Source organism: Mus musculus, chromosome 12 (assembly GCF_000001635.26).
Source record: "Mus musculus strain C57BL/6J chromosome 12, GRCm38.p6 C57BL/6J".
Lineage (NCBI taxonomy): Eukaryota > Metazoa > Chordata > Mammalia > Rodentia > Muridae > Mus > Mus musculus.
In genome coordinates, this window is record NC_000078.6 from 8,595,229 (window position 1) to 8,614,861 (window position 19,633).

Consider the following 19,633-nt stretch of genomic DNA (forward strand, 5'->3'; position numbering starts at 1 on the left):
TACAGTGGAATCAGCAGCGCCTGAGTCTAAGAGGCCCTCAAAGCTCTTGCCATTTTTCTTAAGGCGGAGTGTAGGGTGGTCCCTGGTAATTGCCTGGACCCAGTAAAGATATGATGAGCCTGGCTGCGAGGAGCCACGCTGTGCGCCTATCGCTGGGTGGGAGGTATCTAGAGGCAGAGACAGAGCTCGCGCTAGGCGTTGCCCTTTTAATATTGATACCGGGCCTGGAGGGGCACTAACTAAAAATCTTAATTTCTCCGGTATAATCATTATCTACTAGAGAGGGGTGAACCATAAGTCCCTTTAAGGTGGTGAAGGCACGGCCCAGAATTAAAAAATAAGTATTAGGTGGAGGAGGCCCCAAGACCCCAGTGGAAAGGATTTGGAAACCATCCTCAGGTGCTAGTATTGAGTCGGCAGGGGCACACAAGTCCAGTCCTGCGCTACCTGGTGTGGCTCTGTAGAGACTAGGGGCTGGTTTGGCTGGTTTGGCTGCAGGCTGTTCCTCGTGGCCAGAAGAAATGAGATGGGTTGGGGGCCCCCGGGGCTGGCCCCGCCATCCGTTTCCCTGAAGGGGAGGCAGAAGATTTCCAGAGATGTCTGTTTTAGATTTACAGGCACTAGCCCAATGTTTGCCCTTCCGGCACCATGGGCAGGGGGTGTTGGGAGGTGCAAGGTGGGGGGCAGCAGACCCCCCTGAAGGCTGGGGGACTTTAGTGAAAGGAGATGACAAGGGACACTGGCAGGAAAAATGCCCAGGCTGGCCACATTTAAAACAGCTTTTCTGTGGGCCAGTCTGCTGAAGAGCTGCACCAATAGCCATGACAGGCTGAAGCGCTGCGCCTATCGCAAGGTGGACTGTTTGAGACATCTTATGGGTAAAGGTATCCACATCACGGCAGAGACGAATCATTTCATTAAGGTCTCTGTCCCTAATTTTACCACGCAAGACAGCCTTACGGGCCGAATTAGCATTCTCATAAGCCAATTGTTCAATAAGCTTATTGTCTGAATCCTCATGACCTAGGGTCCTCTCTACAGCCTCAAGTAGACGACTCACAAACTCACTATAGTCTTCTTGGGCCCCTTGAATAACTTTAGTTAAGGGCGTGATAACCAAGCCTTTTGCTGGAATTGCTCGCCAAGCAGTAAGCGCTGGGTTGGCAGTTTGAGCCAGGAGACCGACAGGGAGGTGTCCCTGCCATGCCTCTGCTGCATATTTACCTTGACCACTAAGTCTCTCAAAGGTCCAGGAGGCACAGGGCGCGAGAAGGGTCTTCTGATTAGTTACTGCAATAGACTGACAACGATCAAGGAAGTCAGCTTTCCATGAAGGAAATTACAGGAATTGCCTGTGGGTCAAAACAGATTGAACTACCCTAATCCATTCACCAGGAAGCAGATGCCCGCCTCCTGGAATCAAGTCGAGAACAGAAAGAGTGTAAGGAGCATTGGGCCCTGTTTTAGTTAGGGTTTTACTGCTGTGAACAGACACTGAAGGAAGATAAAATATTGTAACTTGTGAGTTGTTTAGGAACCCACGGCCCCGGCCTGGGACTGAGAACAAAGCAGAACAGCCCCCAGGCATGCCAGGGCAGGGCTGTTGTTAAGGCATTCCTAAGAACATCTTGACTGTAAAGATAAAAAGGTATGCAAGGACCAGCAGGGCTATATTATCTAAGTCAACACCATCTGGCCAGAACCTCCCCTCTGTCTATTGCCCCTTGGCGCCGGGTAAAGTCATACATCAACTGGTTGCTCTGTAAACAAAGATAAGCCCCCAGCCCACAGGAACAAAGTTCTGATGCCCTTTCTGTTAATGTTTGAATAAGCCAATAGTGTGTCGCTATGCCCCTTACCCCATAAAAACCCCTAGCTTTCAAGCCTCGTGGCCGACGTGTGGGATGCATGTCAGTCCGGAGCTCCGTAATTAAACGTCCTCATGTAATTACATCAAGAGATGGTCCTTCGTGATTTTTTGGGTGCATGCCAAATCGGGAGATGGGTGGGGGTTTCCCCACTAGGTTCTATCAACACCATGACCAATGTTAAGTCTTATAAAAACAACATTTAATTAGGGCTAGCTTACAGGTTCAGAGGTTCAGTACATTATCATCAAGGTGGGAGCATGGCAGTATCCAGGCAGGCATGGCACAGGCAGAGCTGAGAGTTCTACATCTCCATCCAAAGGCTGCTAGTGAAAGACTGACTTCCAGGCAACTGGGGTGAGAGTCTTAAGCCCACACCCACAGTGACACACCTACTGCAACCAGGTCACACCTATTCCAACAAGGCCACACCTTCAGATGGTGCCACTCCCTGGTCCAAGAATATACAAACCATCACAGGCCCATACATTTGTACTGCAGTGTTAACCTCCCTCAGATCTTTAAAGTGAAGCCTGTGGAATTCTGTCCGCTGGGCAGGAGCAGGCATTTGCTCCTCAGCCTCACTTTCTGTTTTGCTCTCTTCCCCCACTGGCAGCTCTGCCCTCATTACCAGACTCAGCTGAGAGGTCGTCATCAGTAGGCACTGCCATCCTAGCTGAGGGTACAATTTCTGTGGAGGCAGATTCAGCTTGGGCGGTTGAAGGGGGGTGGTCCTCCACAGTGGAAGTGGGAAGGTCATAGCTGGCAGCTCCCGTGGTGCAGATAATTACAGGGAAAGCCAGCGTTTTAGATTTTATGCCCAGAGGAATTTTCTTTTTTGGGGCCACCCAAGGCTGTGGCTGGGGGAGGGGCAAGGATCATTTCCTTAAGGGATGCCTGCAGCGCAGCGAGTTCTGTAAAAGGTGGTTGTACTGTTTCTGGAGTTGTAAAACTTCTTGTAACCCTGTGACTTGAGATGCAAGTTTGTCTCTGGCATCTATTAAGAGTGGGGAACGGGCAATGTTGGAGGCCAGGGAGCGGGTTCGCAGATTAACAGAAGGTAGGTAGGAAGCCCTTGTTGAGGGGCTGAAGCGCACGGAGACCAGTCCAGCTTATGAGGACGAACCACCTCTTCCTCCAAAGTGTCTGCATCCCCAGGACCTAGAGGACCCTCAGCCAAGAGTTTTTTAAAGACTGGATTGGTCAGTGGCATATCTGTACGAGAGGGATCCACTGGGAGAGGGGGATAAAGAGAAGCCTGTGGGGCTTCAGGCATGTCTGTAATTATTGAAGTAGGTTTCTCAGTGGGGAGAGAGCTCACTGAAGCCACCCGAAACAAGGGGCCAAGGGGCGGAGACGGTATTCCGCAACTGACAAACGTTGCTGCTTCTGAGGATCATCAACCGCACTTTCTACTACATCACAAATGAGTCCCCAATAAGTGAACTTTCTACTACATCATGAATGAGTCCCCAATAAGTGAAAACATTTGCAGGGACAGCATTGGGCCCTTCCTGGCCCATATTTCATTTAATTCTTGACCTACCCTTCGCCATTTTTTATGATGTATCTCTGCCCCATCAATTATAAACCAGGGACAAGCCTGATCTATAAAAATAAAAAAGTTTATCAAATCTTTTTTCTTAACTCGAACTCCCCTTTCCCTGAGTGAAGCTTTCAGGTCTCTGATGAAGTCTGCTTCCTTCGACAGTTTAGTTCCCGTTTCTTAGCGGAGAGGAATTACTCACCGAGGATGGCTTCTCCTATGAGCGGTAGGAACATTCCTCTGAAAGACCCCCGAAGGGAGACCCTCACTCAAATCTCGGGAAGGCGTGCACCCAGTGAGACGCTGAGACCGAACTTGCTGTAACCACACCAGGCTTTAATGGCATACAAGCAACAAAGGAGTGCTCAATCCAGCATGCTGGGGTCAAAACTCATACACCACACAGTGGTAGAGGAGTCCGACCCCAGCCTAAACTTTTCACAGGCTTATAAAGGCAAAAAACCATAAACCAAAAGGGGAGGAGTAGAAAGAATTGGCATGGTTATCAGCGGGGTGATTACAAGTTAACAGGGTAGTACGTGCCAGCTAAGGCGTAGGGAGGCACAAGGGCCTGGGACTTATCGAGGTCAGCAGACATCTGGTTAATGTATGATTTATGGTGGGATAGAGGGAGGCGCCGCCCAGGAGGTGCCATCCTGCCAGATGGCCATTCAGTCAGCCCTGATAGCCCTGGCCAGTTCCTGCATTCTTTTCTTTATCTTTTATGGCCGGAAATTCCCAGCTATAAGGTGGGTCCGGCTGTGCCTGGACTCGCCTGAGCCTGTTCTTCACAACATTTAGCCCTGAATTTTTGAACTTAGATTCCACAATACTATAGGGCTCAAAATTATAAATTTTACTCTTCACCTCAAACAACTTATTCTAGTCGCGAGGAAATTCTCTTGGAGCTAGTCTCCATTGTCCCCGCCGGGCAAAGGTCCATGCCTTGAACCCCACATTTTGGGCGCCACCTGTCCCATCCAGCAGGACTTAGTTATTCCGTGGGTCGAGGAGGACCGAGGCCTGCAAGAGAAACGGGTGGAGAAAGGGAAGCGAGACCAAGCAGAGAGTTGTCAAGGTCTGTTTAATGGAGGCTAAGAGCCTGTTTATAAGCACACAATGAGAAAAAATAGGGAGGGGTCAAGGGGGTATAATAAAATACAGAGAAAGGGATGGACATCTGGGGCAGATGCTGATTGCAGGCTTCAAACATCTTGCAGCTTCTCTTGGAATGTCGGCCTTAAAACAGTCCTGGGCAGCCTTCAAACATTCTGCAGTTTATCTTGGAGTGTCAGCCCTAACTAAACAGTCCCAGGCAGCCATCAAACATCTTGTAGCTTATCTTGGAGTGCCATAAACAGTCCCAGGCACCAAACGGAGACATGGAGGAGGAGGTGAAGCTGGCTTTATCTAAGCAGTTCTAGGCACTAAGTGGATACATGAAGGAGGGAGTGAAGCTGGCAGTCCCAGGCGCCAGGTGGAGACAATGAAGGAGGGGGTGACATAATTCCCATCAAAGGGTCAGCCGGATCTTCAGGGTAAGAGTTGTTGCGGGTCTAGTTTCCCACAGTTTGGTCTCTCACAATTCTCTGGATCTGAAATCAAAAATAAGCCGAAAATCAAAAGGACGGGTAAAGTTATAAACAGTAAATACACAGAAAGAGAGGGGAAAGAGAGAAGTGTAATCAGTATGCTAGAATGGCTATGCTAACATCTGACAAATTAGCCCTTCGTTTTTTGATTTTTTTTTTTTTTTTTCATGTTGCTGTAATAGACGACCCGACAAAAGCAACTTCCGGGAGACAGTTTATTCAGGTCCACAGTGTGAGGTTCATACCACAATGGAGGGGAAATCAAGGCGGCAGGAGCGAAAAGTTGTGGTCTCTTTGTCCACATCAAGAAACAGCAATGAAAATTCCCCAGTGCCTAGCAACCTTTCTGTGTGCAATTCACACTGTGGACTTCCCAGCATCCTTTGCCCGGGGAATAGCTCTATCCACAGTTAAGACCCGTCTTCCAGCAGCGACACAACCTGCCACTGGCATACCCAGAGGCCCATCTCCGAGGTGATTCTAGAGTCTCTCAAGCTGACAATATTGAACATTACAGATTTTAAAGCAAATTCTGTTATTAGAGAGAACATTATAATGATAAATGGCTTGTCCATGAGAGCATTAACAATAATGAGCACATCTGTCTCTAATGGGAGGACTTCAAAATCAGAAGAAACTAAGGTTGGAAAAAATATATAATTTCACCACACTACTTTGGGTCTTTAGTAGCTGACTTTCATGCATAAGAACCAAGACAAATATCAACTAAAGAAACAGAAGTCAAAACCATGAACTAAATAGACCTAGCAATCATTTACATAACTTTCCACAAACAGTAGAGAAGAATTGTCTTCTCAAGTGTGCAGGAGAGTCTCAGAACAGACCATAGGTTAGGCCATAAATGTGACTGACTACACTTAAAAGACCACAGTAGTACAAAATATGACCTCTGATTACAATGGATTAAAATTAGAAACCAAAGACAAACAGATATTTGGGTAAATTAAACAGTGTTCCAACTAACTACTGAGTCAAAAAAGAAATGGCAATACTTACATATTACTTGAAGATTAGTTAAAATAGAGTAAAAACATATCAAAATTTAATGAAACGAAGCCAAAGCAAAGCTATTTATGAGTGAATAAATGTCTGTATTTTAGAAAGAGTAAGAAACCTCAAATCAATAGCCTAACTTTATACTTTGAGGAGCTGGAAAAAAAGAGGAAAAAAAAGCCTAAATGCAAAGGAAGCAGAAAGAAGGAAGTAGTCATAATTAAAGGTGTGTGTGTGTATACATATACATATATGTGTTGTTACACACATGCACGTATTATATACATATATATCAACACAAATTATCACCAGTAAAACTGGCAAACCTTTCACTACATAGGCTATGAGAGAGAAAGAAGACCCAGATTACCAAGGAGTGAGAGAGAGAGGGCCTCATCCCACTACAGAGCCTCTGAACAGAAAGGCATAAGGACCCTCGAGGAGCGCTACATACAACAAACGGGCTGGTTTTCTTCAACAAGTGCCTTGACATAGAAAAACTACAAAACTGACTCAAAAAAGAAGTAAAACACTCAAATCAACTTAGAACAATTAAAGAAATGCAACCAGTGGGGAAAATAATCCCCCAGAACAGTTGGCTTCTTTGATGAGTTCCCTCCTATATTAAAGAAATAATAATAATACCAAGTTTTAAAAATAGAATATTCAGAAAGATATAGACTAGAAGCAAATATTTTCTGTCTTATTCTGTGAGGCCAGTATTATGCTGCTACCCAAAACAAAAAGACATAATAAAACAAAACAAAACAAAACTCCTCCATGAGGCACCTGCAAACTAAATCCTACAAATCTTAATTGATGAGTTAGTGGAATTTACTCAAGATGGTTAAATCAAACCATGTAAGAAGACCATGTCATTATTAAGAGAATAAATGACAAAGTGCATCTCACCTAGTACAAACACAGTGTTTGGTGGCAACTCGGAGTGCCCCATAAAAAGCACTCGACAAACTCAGTGCAGTGAAGAACTGGCACCTGTACCCAAAGAAAGGCTTAATAGAGATTTAAAGTCTGAGTCTCTCACTGAGAAAACTTAAAAGGTAGCAGCCCGTCAACACTGTAGGGTCTTTGCTACAGATTTTATTCTGACCACAGGAGGGGCCATTGGAGAAATCATTAAAGGAGTTAGTGGGTTATGATATTGTTCCTTTTTGCAAAATGTGTTCCACGTGCTACAAGATATTCTGTTAGAATCCATGCAAACTGAAGCTGAGGACAGAGGATTTCTCCTATAGACATAAGGTTTGGGGGTAAAGATTCAGGCATCCAGACTAAATCAGCAGCTGCGGGAGCTGAAAGATGATATTTTAAAATATCTTTCTGTGTGAGACCAAATGTAGAAAGGAATGATCATGGTGGTCATTCAGATATTTAGCTGAGCAACTGTAGCAATAACAGAGCCATGATACCAAACAAAACATCTACTGGGGCAATTATTTAGTGTCCATGTGCATCTCTCAAATATAAACTTAAGAGGAAAAATCTGAAGATTAAAGATGAAGTCAGAGTTGAATATAAAGATTTTAAAAGAACATGTTACCATTACGAATACTATGTAAAAACCATGTGACAAAGAGGACTAACTTGGAAAACCATATAAACTGAGGAAGGATGGCAGCCCAGGAGAGAGCCTCAGCATTCAGGGAGAAGAGAGATCACAGTGTAGAGTAAGAAGAAGAAGAAAGAAGGAAGCTGGATATACTGTTCATGATGGCTTTCAACCCAATTACCTCAAGAAGGAAGTGATGATGGACTCTATTGAATGTCATCAGGATGGCGAGCATGATAAGTCATCAGTGTTTGGAATACAGTAAATGTTTGAAACTTTGGACAGTGGAAAGTCAAAGAAGTTGTAACATCAGATCTTTAAATAAAGCAAAATAGGAAGGAATGTGAGTTGAAAAAGTGATAACAACAGTCTATTGGTGTGCTCGAGGTGCCATACATGTACACGTTGTGTGACTTAAACAACAGAGACATTATTAGCTCATGGTTCTGGAAGCTAGACACCCAAGCTCAAGATAACATCAGAGTTGGCTTTCAGGGGCCTCTTTTCTGGGTTGTAGATGGCTGCTCCTTTGCTGGATATTCACATAGGTTTTTTTTCTGTGCATGTGGTGCCATGTACGAATTTTAGTATTCAACCTGGGCTCCTGTATGTGTTGGAAAAGCAGTGCACCATTGACTTACTGTCCAGTCCTCTTCCTCTTATTAAAAGGACTCCACTCCATCCGATTGAGACCTCCACCCTTGTGAGCTCATTTCACTCCATTATCTCACTAAATATCCTAGAGACTGTCTCCAAATACAGTCTCAATGATGGTGTAGTTTACTGTTTACTGTTTCAGTATTTGAGTAAAGGATAAAATTGAGTCTCTATCTTAGCTACTTTTTTGTCACTGTGGCAACAATATATGACCCAAACAACTTGAGGAAGGAAATATTTATTATGACTCCTGATTTAGAGGGTTTGAGTCATTATGATGGGGGTAGGTATGACTGATCTCCGAATATGATGGCAGGAACGCAAGGTGGAAGCTGTTCATATCACTGTGGAACAAGAAGCAGAACGAGGACAAGAGAAGTCAAAGGCCAGGTATAACATTCAAAGCTCAACCCCAGTGACCTACTCCTATCAACTGTGTAATATCCCCTGAAGATATCACAGCCTCCAAAAACAGCACCATCAGCTGAACAAGTGTTCCAAACATGAGCCTGGGCTTTGTAGTCAAACCATAACAGTCCATAAAAACATGAAACTCTTGAGAACTCCTTAAATACAAGTTCTGTAAAATGGAGACAAATGAGATCGCTAAGGAAGTATGGATATGAGCAGGGGTGAGTGTAGAAATGAAGTTCCTGGAAAGGATCTGGGCTACAATGGAGGTCCTTGGGCAGCTTGCCTTTGGCCTGGATCAAGACACACTATCCATAGCAATGAGAAGGAAGTGAGAGAGGAAGCCCAAAGTTGCAGGCTGGTAACTTTCTTGGGATAATGAGGTAGTTCCTGATTAATATCCCTATTTTCCTCATAAATAGAAGGGAAACTTACTCTCAGTGGTAAGCATGACAGAGAGGCTGGGTATATGGAAGCTTCAAAGAGAAGATGCAAAATGGCTACTTAGGGAAATATGATGGTAAACTATTATGAAAATATGTTTGGATTCTGGACATGTTGAGTGCCCGCATAAGGTTTGTGTGTACAGACCTTAAAAAGGGAGCCGAGTTACACAGTCAGTTGTTTTCCTCTGCTATTTCATTTGTTCAGATTCAGGCACAGAGTAAGCAGCCCAGCAGGTTTGGCCCAGGTAATGATCTAAGTCTAGCCAAGAAATATAGATGAAGAATAAAGACAGATATAAGATCGAAATCACTGAAATATCAACTTTTCTAAGCAGTTCCTCTGAGTCAGTGAGTGGGTAAAGGTGCTTGCCAGCAAACCTTGCAATCTGAGATCAATCCTTTGGATCCACATGGTTGAAGGAGAGAATTGACTTCTGAAAGTTGTCGTCTTACTTCCGTGCATGTGCTGTGGCACAGGTGCCTACATAGCATACATAAAATAAGTAAAGTAAAACAAATTTAAAAAATAATTAGTCAGTCAATTGATGGTCTGGGGAGATGGCACGGGGCATAAAGTGCTTGTTCCTCAAGTAAGAAGACCTGAGTTATGGTCCCCAGAAGCCATATTAAAAGCCAGGCATGATGATCCATGGCTATGATTTCATATGGTTGGGGGACAGAGATGAGGATCTCAGGGGCTTGAGAACCATTTGAGACACTTAGTGAACTCCACAGTCAATGAAAGGCCGCATCGAAAAAAAAAAAAAAGATTTCACATGGTCTCCCTCATTTATGGACTCTACTTTCAATCTTTACATTTTGTTGCTTAACTTGGAATATGGGAGCCAGGAAACTAGAAAATGGCCATTGTCATGGAGGAAACAAGCACTTAAGGAAGGGAGATACTGGTCATAGAAGGAGGAAAAGGGAATACAAAGAGGAGAAACCTTAACTGGGGAGGAGGACGGGAGGGTAGAGCAAAGGAATGGGTCAGGGGAAGGGTAACTAATGTAGGATGCTTGAAAAATCCACATGAAATCATACTCCTTCCAAGTTGTGTGTGTGTGTGTGTGTGTGTGTGTGTGTGTCTGTTTGTGTGTGTAGAGACAGAGAGACAGAGACAGAGAGAAGCAGAGTCATGATATATAGGTACAGGATAAAGCACCTCCCAGAAGCTATAGTTACTTAACAAATATCCCTCCAGGTTCTTAGTAAGGGGCTACTCAGATTATTTTCCAAAGCAATATAGGCTATTTCCACTGCTCTTGTTCATCCTTCAGAGCTTGACAGTAAGATCCTACTGCTAAAGACACCTGATACTTGTATCACACACACAGAGCTCAAGCTGATGCTGATGTGGGAGCTTTCCTCTCACTGGCTGCTTTATCCACTGTCAGAGGTGCTCTGCATACTGCTGTGAAAGAAAACTCAGCAACAGTCTTAACCCACTTTAAACCATGTGAGCTACAGTAATGATTTGCCAGGCAAGATACGCCATTAGTGCAATAGTGGCTTGAATATTATATGTGTCACCAACAGATTTCGAGTTGGATTTAAGGCTCACTCTACAAGAGAATATTCATGTTAGTACTCTAAGATTTAGTAGCTGAAGACGCCATAGTCCCTAGAAGTAAACCCACTACTATTACTTTGATAAAGGTACACAGAATTAAAATGCCTTCTAAATACTTATCCTTAATTGCAAAGATTAGTACACCTCTCATCCCCCGTTAAGAGTAGCTTCATTTGATACAAAGACTCACTATTGGTCAATGTGCAGAAAATAATCTACTGTGGAGTGTTTGTCCCTAAATGGGACATATGTTTCATACTCCTGCCTCTCAAGACTCAGGGAACACCATGGGAGAAGGGGTAGGATGACTGTAAGAGCCAGATGTCAAGATGGACTACTATGAAATATTCTCTGGATACAGGAGAGCCATTAGATCTCTGAACTCACACAACTTGTGCTTGCCTACAAATATCTGCAAATCAAGCTGGTCAACATTCCAGCATAGATGGGAGAGGGACCCAGCTATTGGAGTTGATGGTTGCTAGGGAGGGAAGAATCCATTTTGTTTTCTGTTTTTTTTGTTTGTTTGTTTGTTTTCAGAAGTACGGCACCTCATAAGTTACCTATGCTCCTCCAGCAGACGACCCAGTATCTATGTGCACATGGGCAGCATGAATTGGGTCATAAAGAAAAAGAGGAGAAGGAGAAGTAGTAGATGAAAGAGCAGGATATTCCAGGAGAAGTCTGAAGAAGACTCGGGATGGATACAATCAAAATATATAGCATAAATGTATAAAACTCTAAGAGAGTAAAAATTAATTTTTTAAAGTGAAGAGAGAAAGACACCTGATGTTTATCTCTGGCCTGCACATGTTCAAGCCTGTGGTATGTGCACGAATGAGCTTGCACACACACACACACACACACACACACACACACACACACACATCAATTTCTGTTGGGGGTTGGTCTAGTGCTGCTATGTATTCAAATGCTAAATACTGTCCTCCAAGATTTGCTTACACTTCCATGAGCACATGGAACAAAATGATGTTGTATAAATTTTACTCTCCAGTCTTCTCTGACTGGTTAAATAAAAGAAGCTAAAGCCAATTAATGGGAAGAACAGAGTTAGGCGTTCAGCTACCAGGCTATGGATGTCAGGTAGGAACCACAAGGAAAAAGTTAGAGGAAGAAGAGGGAAGAAGAAGGAGAAAGAAGACAGAGAGAACCAGAGGTCTCTGATAGACACAATGGACCAGAAATATGTGGCCGAGTCAAGTGCCCCTGAGGACTGACTGGTGGAGCAAAAATAACCCAGTTGAGACACAAACAGCAAGTACTTGAATAGCTTGGCTGGGAAGATACCATGCTCTACAGTGTGCATCCCTCATATAACATGGTCTACAGTGTGCCTCACAGACACCAAGTTCTACAGTGTGCCTCCCTCAGATACCATGCTCTACAATGTGCACCCCTCATATAACATGGTCTACAGTGTGCCTTACAGACACCAAGTTCTACAGTGTGCCTCCCTCAGATACCATGCTCTACAGTGTGCCTCCTTCAGGTAACATGCTCTACAGTGTGCCTCCCTCAGATAAAATGTTCTACAGTGTTCCTCACAGACACCATGCTCTACAGTGTGCATCCCTCATATACTATGTTCTACAGTGTGCCTCCCTCAGATACCATGTTCTATAATGGCTTCCCTAAGATACCATGCTCTAGAGTGTGCATCCCTCATACCATGTGCTACAGCGTGACTCCACAGACACCATGCTCTACAGTGCGCCTCCCTCCTATACCATGTTCTACAGTGTGCCTCCCCAGATACCATGCCCTACAGTGTGCCTCCCTCAGATACCATACTCTACAGTGTGATTCCCTGAGATAACATGTTCTACAGTGTGACTCCACAGACACCATGCTCAACAGTATGCCTCCCTCAAATACCACGTCCTACAGTGTGCCTCCCTCAGATAACATGTTCTACAGTGTGCCTCACAGACACCATGTTCTACACTGTGCCTCCCTAGATACCTTGTTCTACAGTGTGCCTGCTTAGATACTATGCTCTATAGTGTCCCTCCCTCAGATACCATGCTCTACAGTGTGCCTCCCTCAGATACCATGCTCTACAGTGTGCATCCCTCATATTCCATGTTCTACAGTGTGCCTCCACAGACACCATGCTCTAGAGTGTGCCTCCCTCAGATAACATGTTTTACAGTATACCTTCCTCAGATACCATCTTCTACAGTGTGCCTCCCTTAGATAACATATTCTACAGAGTGCCTCCTTCAGATACCATCTTCTACAGTGTGCCTGCTCAGATACCATGCTCTACGTGTGACTCCCTCAGATACAGTGTTCTACAGTGTGCCTCCCTTAGATAACATGTTCTGCAGTGTGCCTCCCTCAGATACCATGCTCTACAGTGTGCATCCCTCATATTCCATGTTCTACAGTGTGCCTCCCATAGATACCTTGCTCTACAGTGTACCTCCCTCAGATAACATGTTCTACCGTGTGACTCCCTCAGAAACCATGCTCTACAGTGCCTCCACAGACATCATGCTCTACAGTGTGCCTCCCTCAGATAACATGTTCTACAGTGTGCCTCCCTCAGATAACATGTTCTACAGTGTGTGTCAATCATATACCATGCTCTACAGTGAGCCTCCCTCAGATACCATGCCCTACAGTGTGCCTCCCTCAGATACCATGCTCTACAGTGTGCCTCCCTCAGATACCATGCTCTACAGTGTGCCTCCCTCATATAACATGTTCTAAAGTGTGCCTCCCTCAGATACAATGTTTTACATTGTGCCTCCCTCAGATACCATGCCCTACAGTGTGCCTCCCTCAGATACCATGCTCTACAGTGTGCCTCCCTCAGATACCATGCTCTACAGTGTGCCTCCCTCATATAACATGTTCTAAAGTGTGCCTCCCTCAGATACAATGTTTTACATTGTGCCTCCCTCAGAGAACATGTTCTACCGTGTGCCTCCCTCAGATACCATGATATACAGTGTGCCTCACAGACACCATGCTCTACAGTGTGTCTCCTACAAATACCGTGTTCTACCCTGTGCCTCACAGACATCATGTTCTACAGTGTACCTCCCTAAAATACCATGTTCTACAATGTGCCTGCTCAGATACCATGCTCTACAGTGTCCCTCCCTCAGATACCATGCACTCCAGTGTGCGTCCTTCATATACCACATTCTACAGTGTGCCTCCACAGACACTGCTCTACAGTGTGATTCCCTGAGATAACATGTTGTAGTTTGACTCCACCGACACCATGCTCTACAGTGTGTCTCCCTCAGATACCATGCTCTAAACTGTGCCTCCCTCAGATAACATGTTCTACAGTCTGCCTCACAGACACTATGCTCTACAGTGTGCGTCAGTCAGATACCATGTTCTACAGTGTGCCTCCACAGACACCATGCTCTATAGTGTGCCTCCCTCAGATAACATGTTCTACCGTGTGCCTCCTTCAGATACCATGTTCTACAGTGTGCCTCCCTCAGATAACATGCTCTACAGTGTGCCTCCCTCAGATACTGTAGTGGCTATTCCTGGTTGTCAACTTGACTATATTTGGAATGAAGTACAATCCAGAATTGGAAGGCTCACCAGTGACCCTTATCTGGAGGCTTGAAGATAGAAGTTTCTGATCTGGATCTTGGTATGGAGATCTTGAGCCATAGTGGCTATGGATTCCAGAAGATTAAATCTCCGAGTTCAAGGAACACACCTTCAATCTGGGCTACACCTTCTGCTGGAGACAATATAAGGACATTGGAAGAAGGGAGTCTAGCTCTTGCTCCTTCGCCTGCTTGCTGTGTGAGAGTGAGTAACTGCTAGATCCTTGGACTTCCATTCACAGCTGCGACTGAACCATTGTTGGGAATTGGGCTGCAGACTGTAAGTCATCAATAAATTCCTTTAATATAGAGACTATCCGTAAGTTCTGTGACTCTAGAGAACCCTGACTAATACAGAAGTTGGTACCCAGAGTGGTTCTAGAGTAACAGAAGTACAAGGATGAATCTTTTAAAATACTGGAATTGGCTTGTTGATCCACCAGCACTTTTAACTACTGAAACCTCTCCAGATTCTCTCCCTCCTGGGAGCTCAGAGAATTTTGAAGACCCATGGTTGAAACTATATTTCAAACTTAAAGAAGCTAATGCCCTTGATTTTCTTAATGAATTAGGTGATTCAGTGCACAAAGCTTTCTACAAGATGGGGAAAAAAATCAGAAAATGATTTTACTGGCTGGCTGCTCTTAGTATCTGGGGAAAAAATGATGAATGAAAGGAAGGAGTTGTGTGATAAAATCGAAAGGCTCCAGACACAAGTAAACGATCTAAAAGTTGCTAAGTGTGTCCTTGAAGAGAATCTTCTCTCTTGCAGCAATAGAGCTCAAGTTGCAGAAAATCAAACTGAAACCCTCATTGTAAGGTTGGCTGAACTACAGCGAAAATTCAAGTCTCAGCCTCAGAGTGTGTCAACAGTTAAACTAAGGGCACTAATTGGCAAAGAATGGGATCCTATAACACGGGACGGGGATGTGTGGGAAGACCATGTTGAAGCTGAGAATTTTGAATCTTCAGATTCTCAAGGGTTTGTCCCACCTAAGGAAGTAGTAACCTCAGCCCCACCCCTTGAAATAATGCCTTCCCCACATGAGGAAATTAATTTTGCAGAGTCTGATAAACCAGCAATGACTTTCACTACTGATGTTTCTCAAGGCCCACCAATAGTTTCTTTTAGACCTGTAACCAGACTCAAAGCAAAGCAGGCTCCTAGAGGGGAGGTAGAAAGTGTAGTCCATGAGGAAATTCGTTACACTACTAAGGAGCTTAATGAGTTTGCTAATTCATTCAAGCAGAAACCTGGTGAATATGTGTGGGAATGGATTTTAAGGGTGTGGGATAAGGGTAGAAGGAACATAAAATTAGAGCAGGCTGAGTTTATTGACATGGGTCCTCTGAGTAGAGATTCTAGGTTTAATAAGGAAGCTCGCATAGTTAAAAAAGGTGTCAAAAGTTTGTTTGAATGGTTGGTTGCGTTGTTTATCAAAAGATGACCTACTGGAAATGACTTGGAGATGCCTGATATTCCGTGGCTTAGTGTTGATGAAGGGATTTTAAGACTTAGGGAAATTGCAATGCTAGAGTGGATATATTGTGTAAAGCCTAATTGTCCACAATGGGAAGGTCCAGAAGATATGCCCTTCACCAGCTCTATAAGACGCAAATTGGTGAGAGGGGCACCAGCACATTTGAAGGGTTTTGTTCTTTCCCTTTTCCTTGTGCCAGATCTTAGCATTGGAGATGCTTCTGCTCAATTAGATGAATTAAATTCACTGGGTTTAGTTGGATTCCGAGGTAACAAGGGCCAGGTGGCAGCATTGAATCGCCGGAGACAAGGTGATCCTAGTTATTATAATGGACAGCGTAGACAAAAGAATGTTTATAATAACATACCCAATAATGGTCAGCACAGGAGAGGTGAAATTTATAATGGCATGACTCGCTTGGACCTTTGGTACTGGCTAATCAATCATGGTATTTCCAGGAATGAAATACATAGGAAGCCTACTGCATATTTGTTTGATCTGTATAAGCAGAAAAATTCTCAAACAAATGAAAGAAAGGCTACATTAGATCGTGGTAAACAGCAATCTCGGCCAGTGAATCAATTTCCAGATTTGAGCCAGTTTGCAGATCCGGAACCCCTTGAGTGAAGGGGTGGCCAGGTTCCGCTGAGAAAGGATCTTGATAAGACACCCAAAGGTTTTGCTGTTACCCTTTCTCCAGTTCTTCCCCAGAGGGACCTACGGCCTTTTACAAGGGTAACTGTACACTGGGGAAAAGGAAATAATCAGACTTTTCGGGGTCTGCTGGATACTGGTTCTGAGTTGACACTGATCCCAGGAGTGCTACGCACTCTGGTGGGGTCAGTTTGACAAGCGGGAGCTTGGAAGCTGGCTGTGAGGAAAAGAGTTTCAAGGAAACTCCCTCCTGGAGTCTGGCGATCCCCCTATCCCATAAAATTAATTTTCCACTCCCGCGTTAGTCTAGTGTATGGATCCATGTGCCCTCTATTAAGCATTGCCCTATTATAAGTGCCTTTTAAGATTGAATTCTGACATAGCTAAAGCCTCTCCCAGCGTTCCAAGATCCCAGTTAACAGCAAGGTAGTTTAACCTATTCAGTAACTAATTAAGTATTACAATAAAACGGCCATTAACTCAATTGGTCTGCAGAAAGAGCCTGGGAATCTCACTGAGATAAAAATCTTTAGTACAGGCTACATTCCATGCCAAGAGCAAATTGATATACTATCCTGATATATGGGGAATTCTCCAGACAAGATAAGGTTTTACAAGGCCTAGGAATTTAGGGGTCCGTGACACTACATTATTCTTGAGGCCTGTCAAGAGTTAAAACCCCCTGGTGCTATTAACACTAAAGTGTGAAATTCTTGCCTGGCATTAGGCTGATCCTAGGCAGGGCTGGTAATCTCTATTGTAAACATTTATCTAGTTCCTGCAAATTCCTTTCTTGCTTGTATCTGGTAAATTTCAGTGTACCTTGTCTTATTGTGATTTGTAGCTCCTGGTAATTCTCTGTAATATAAAATAGTCTAATGCTCGACCTGACATTACATACAGATTCTACACAACCTCTCCTGTGTGTGTCTGTTTGTCAATTTAATCCTACGCTTTGCCCACCTGCCCGATAGACCCGTTCCACGAAGACACAGGGACCCAGAGGGTCTGCTGCACAGGAGATCCCAAGAAACATTGTGGCCCTCCAGTTAAAGTAGGGGCTTATGGAGGGCAGGTGATTAATGGAGTTTTGACTGATGTCCGACTCACAGTAGGTCTAGTAGGTCCCCGGACACATCCTGTGGTGATTTCCCCAGTTCCAGAACGTATAATTGGGATAGATATACTCAGAAATTGGCAGAATTCTCATATTGGTTCCCTGAACTGTAGAGTGAGGGCTATTATGGTTGGAAAGGCCAAATGGAAGCCTTTAGAGTTGCCTCTGCCAAAGAAAATAGTGAATCAAAAACAGTATCGTATTCCTGGAGGAATTGCAGAAATTACTGCCACTATCAAGGACTTGAAAGATGCAGGGGTGGTGGTCCCCACCACATCTCCGTTTAACTCTCCTATCTGGCCAGTGCAGAAAACAGATGGATCATGGAGAATGACAGTTGATTATCGAAAACTAAATCAGGTAGTAACTCCAATTGCAGCTGCTGTACCAGATGTAGTTTCATTACTTGAGCAAATTAACACATCTCCTGGCACCTGGTATGCGGCTATTGATCTGGCAAATGCCTTCTTCTCAGTACCTGTCCATAAGGACCACCAGAAGCAATTTGCTTTCAGTTGGCAAGGCCAACAGTATACCTTCACAGTTTTGCCTCAAGGATATATTAACTCTCCTGCCCTGTGTCATAATTTAGTTAGAAGGGATCTTGATCGTTTGGATCTTCCACAAAATATCACATTGGTGCACTATATTGATGACATTATGCTGATTGGACCAAGTGAGCAGGAAGTAGCAACCACTTTGGACTCATTGGTAACACATATGTGTATCAGAGGATGGGAAATAAATCCAACCAAAATTCAAGGACCATCTACCTCAGTGAAATTCTTAGGAGTCCAGTGGTGTGGGGCATGCAGAAATATTCCTTCTAAGGTGAAAGATAAGTTATTGCACCTGGCCCCTCCTACAACCAAGAAAGAAGCACAATGTTTAGTGCGTCTATTTGGATTCTGGAGATAACACATCCCTCACTTGGGTGTGTTACTTAGGCCTATTTACCAAGTGACTCGGAAAGCTGCTAGCTTTGTGTGGGGCCTGGAACAGGAGAAGGCCCTTCAACAGGTCCAGGCTGCTGTGCAGGCTGCTCTACCACTTGGACCATATGACCCAGCAGACCCAATGGTACTTGAGGTGTCTGTGGCTGATAGAGATGCTGTTTGGAGCCTCTGGCAGGCCCCTGTAGGTGAGTCACAGAAAAGACCTTTGGGATTTTGGAGCAAAGCTCTACCATCATCTGCAGACAACTATTCTCCCTTTGAAAAACAGCTCTTGGCCTGCTATTGGGCCTTAGTGAAAACTGAACGTTTGACAATAGGACACCAAGCTACTATGCGACCTGAATTACCCATCATGAGCTGGGTACTATCAGACCCTGCAAGTCATAAAGTGGGACTCGCACAGCAGCAGTCTATTATCAAATGGAAGTGGTATATACCTGATTGGGCCAAAGCAGGTCCTGCAGGCACAAGCAAGTTACATGAAGAAGTTGCTCAAATGCCTATGGTTTCTACTCCTGTTACAATGCCATCTGCTGCCAAACATGTGCCTATAGCCTCATGGGGTGTTCCCTATGATCGACTGACCGAAGAGGAGAAGACTAGGGCCTGGTTTACTGATGGCTCTGCACGTTGTGCAGGAACCACCCAGAAGTGGACAGCTGCAGCATTACAACCCCTTTCTGGGACAACCCTGAAAGACACAGGTGAAGGGAAATCTTCACAGTGGGCAGGACTTCGGGCAGTACACATGGTATTACAGTTTGTTTGCAAGAAGAAATGGCCAGATGTACGATTATTCACTGACTCATGGGCTGTAGCCAATGGATTGGCTGGATGGTCAGGGACTTGAAAAGATCACAATTGGAAAATTGGTGAGAAAGACATCTGGGGAAGAAGTATGTGGATAGATCTCTCCAAATGGGCAAAGGATGTGAAGATATTTGTGTCCCATGTAAATGCTCACCAAAAGGTGACTTCAGCCGAGGAGTTCAATAATCAAGTGGATAAAATGACCCGTTCTGTGGACAGTCAGCCTCTCACCAGCCATCCCTGTCATTGCTCAATGGGCACATGAACAAAGTGGCCATGGTGGTCGAGATGGAGGTTATGCTTGGGCTCAGCAACACGGGCTTCCACTCACCA

General features: G+C 44.4%; 1 protein-coding gene across 1 annotated transcript in view; it reads right to left on the reverse strand.

Annotated features, from left to right (window-relative positions):
• Slc7a15 (solute carrier family 7 (cationic amino acid transporter, y+ system), member 15) overlaps positions 1-3,838 on the reverse strand; it is a 70,586-nt gene extending 66,748 nt beyond the window's left edge. Inside the window, exon 1 of the mRNA NM_177802.3 lies at positions 3,617-3,838. The gene's annotated coding sequence lies outside the window, so the exon portion shown is untranslated. The remainder of the gene's footprint in view (positions 1-3,616) is intronic.
• Between the last annotated feature and the right edge of the window lie 15,795 nt (positions 3,839-19,633).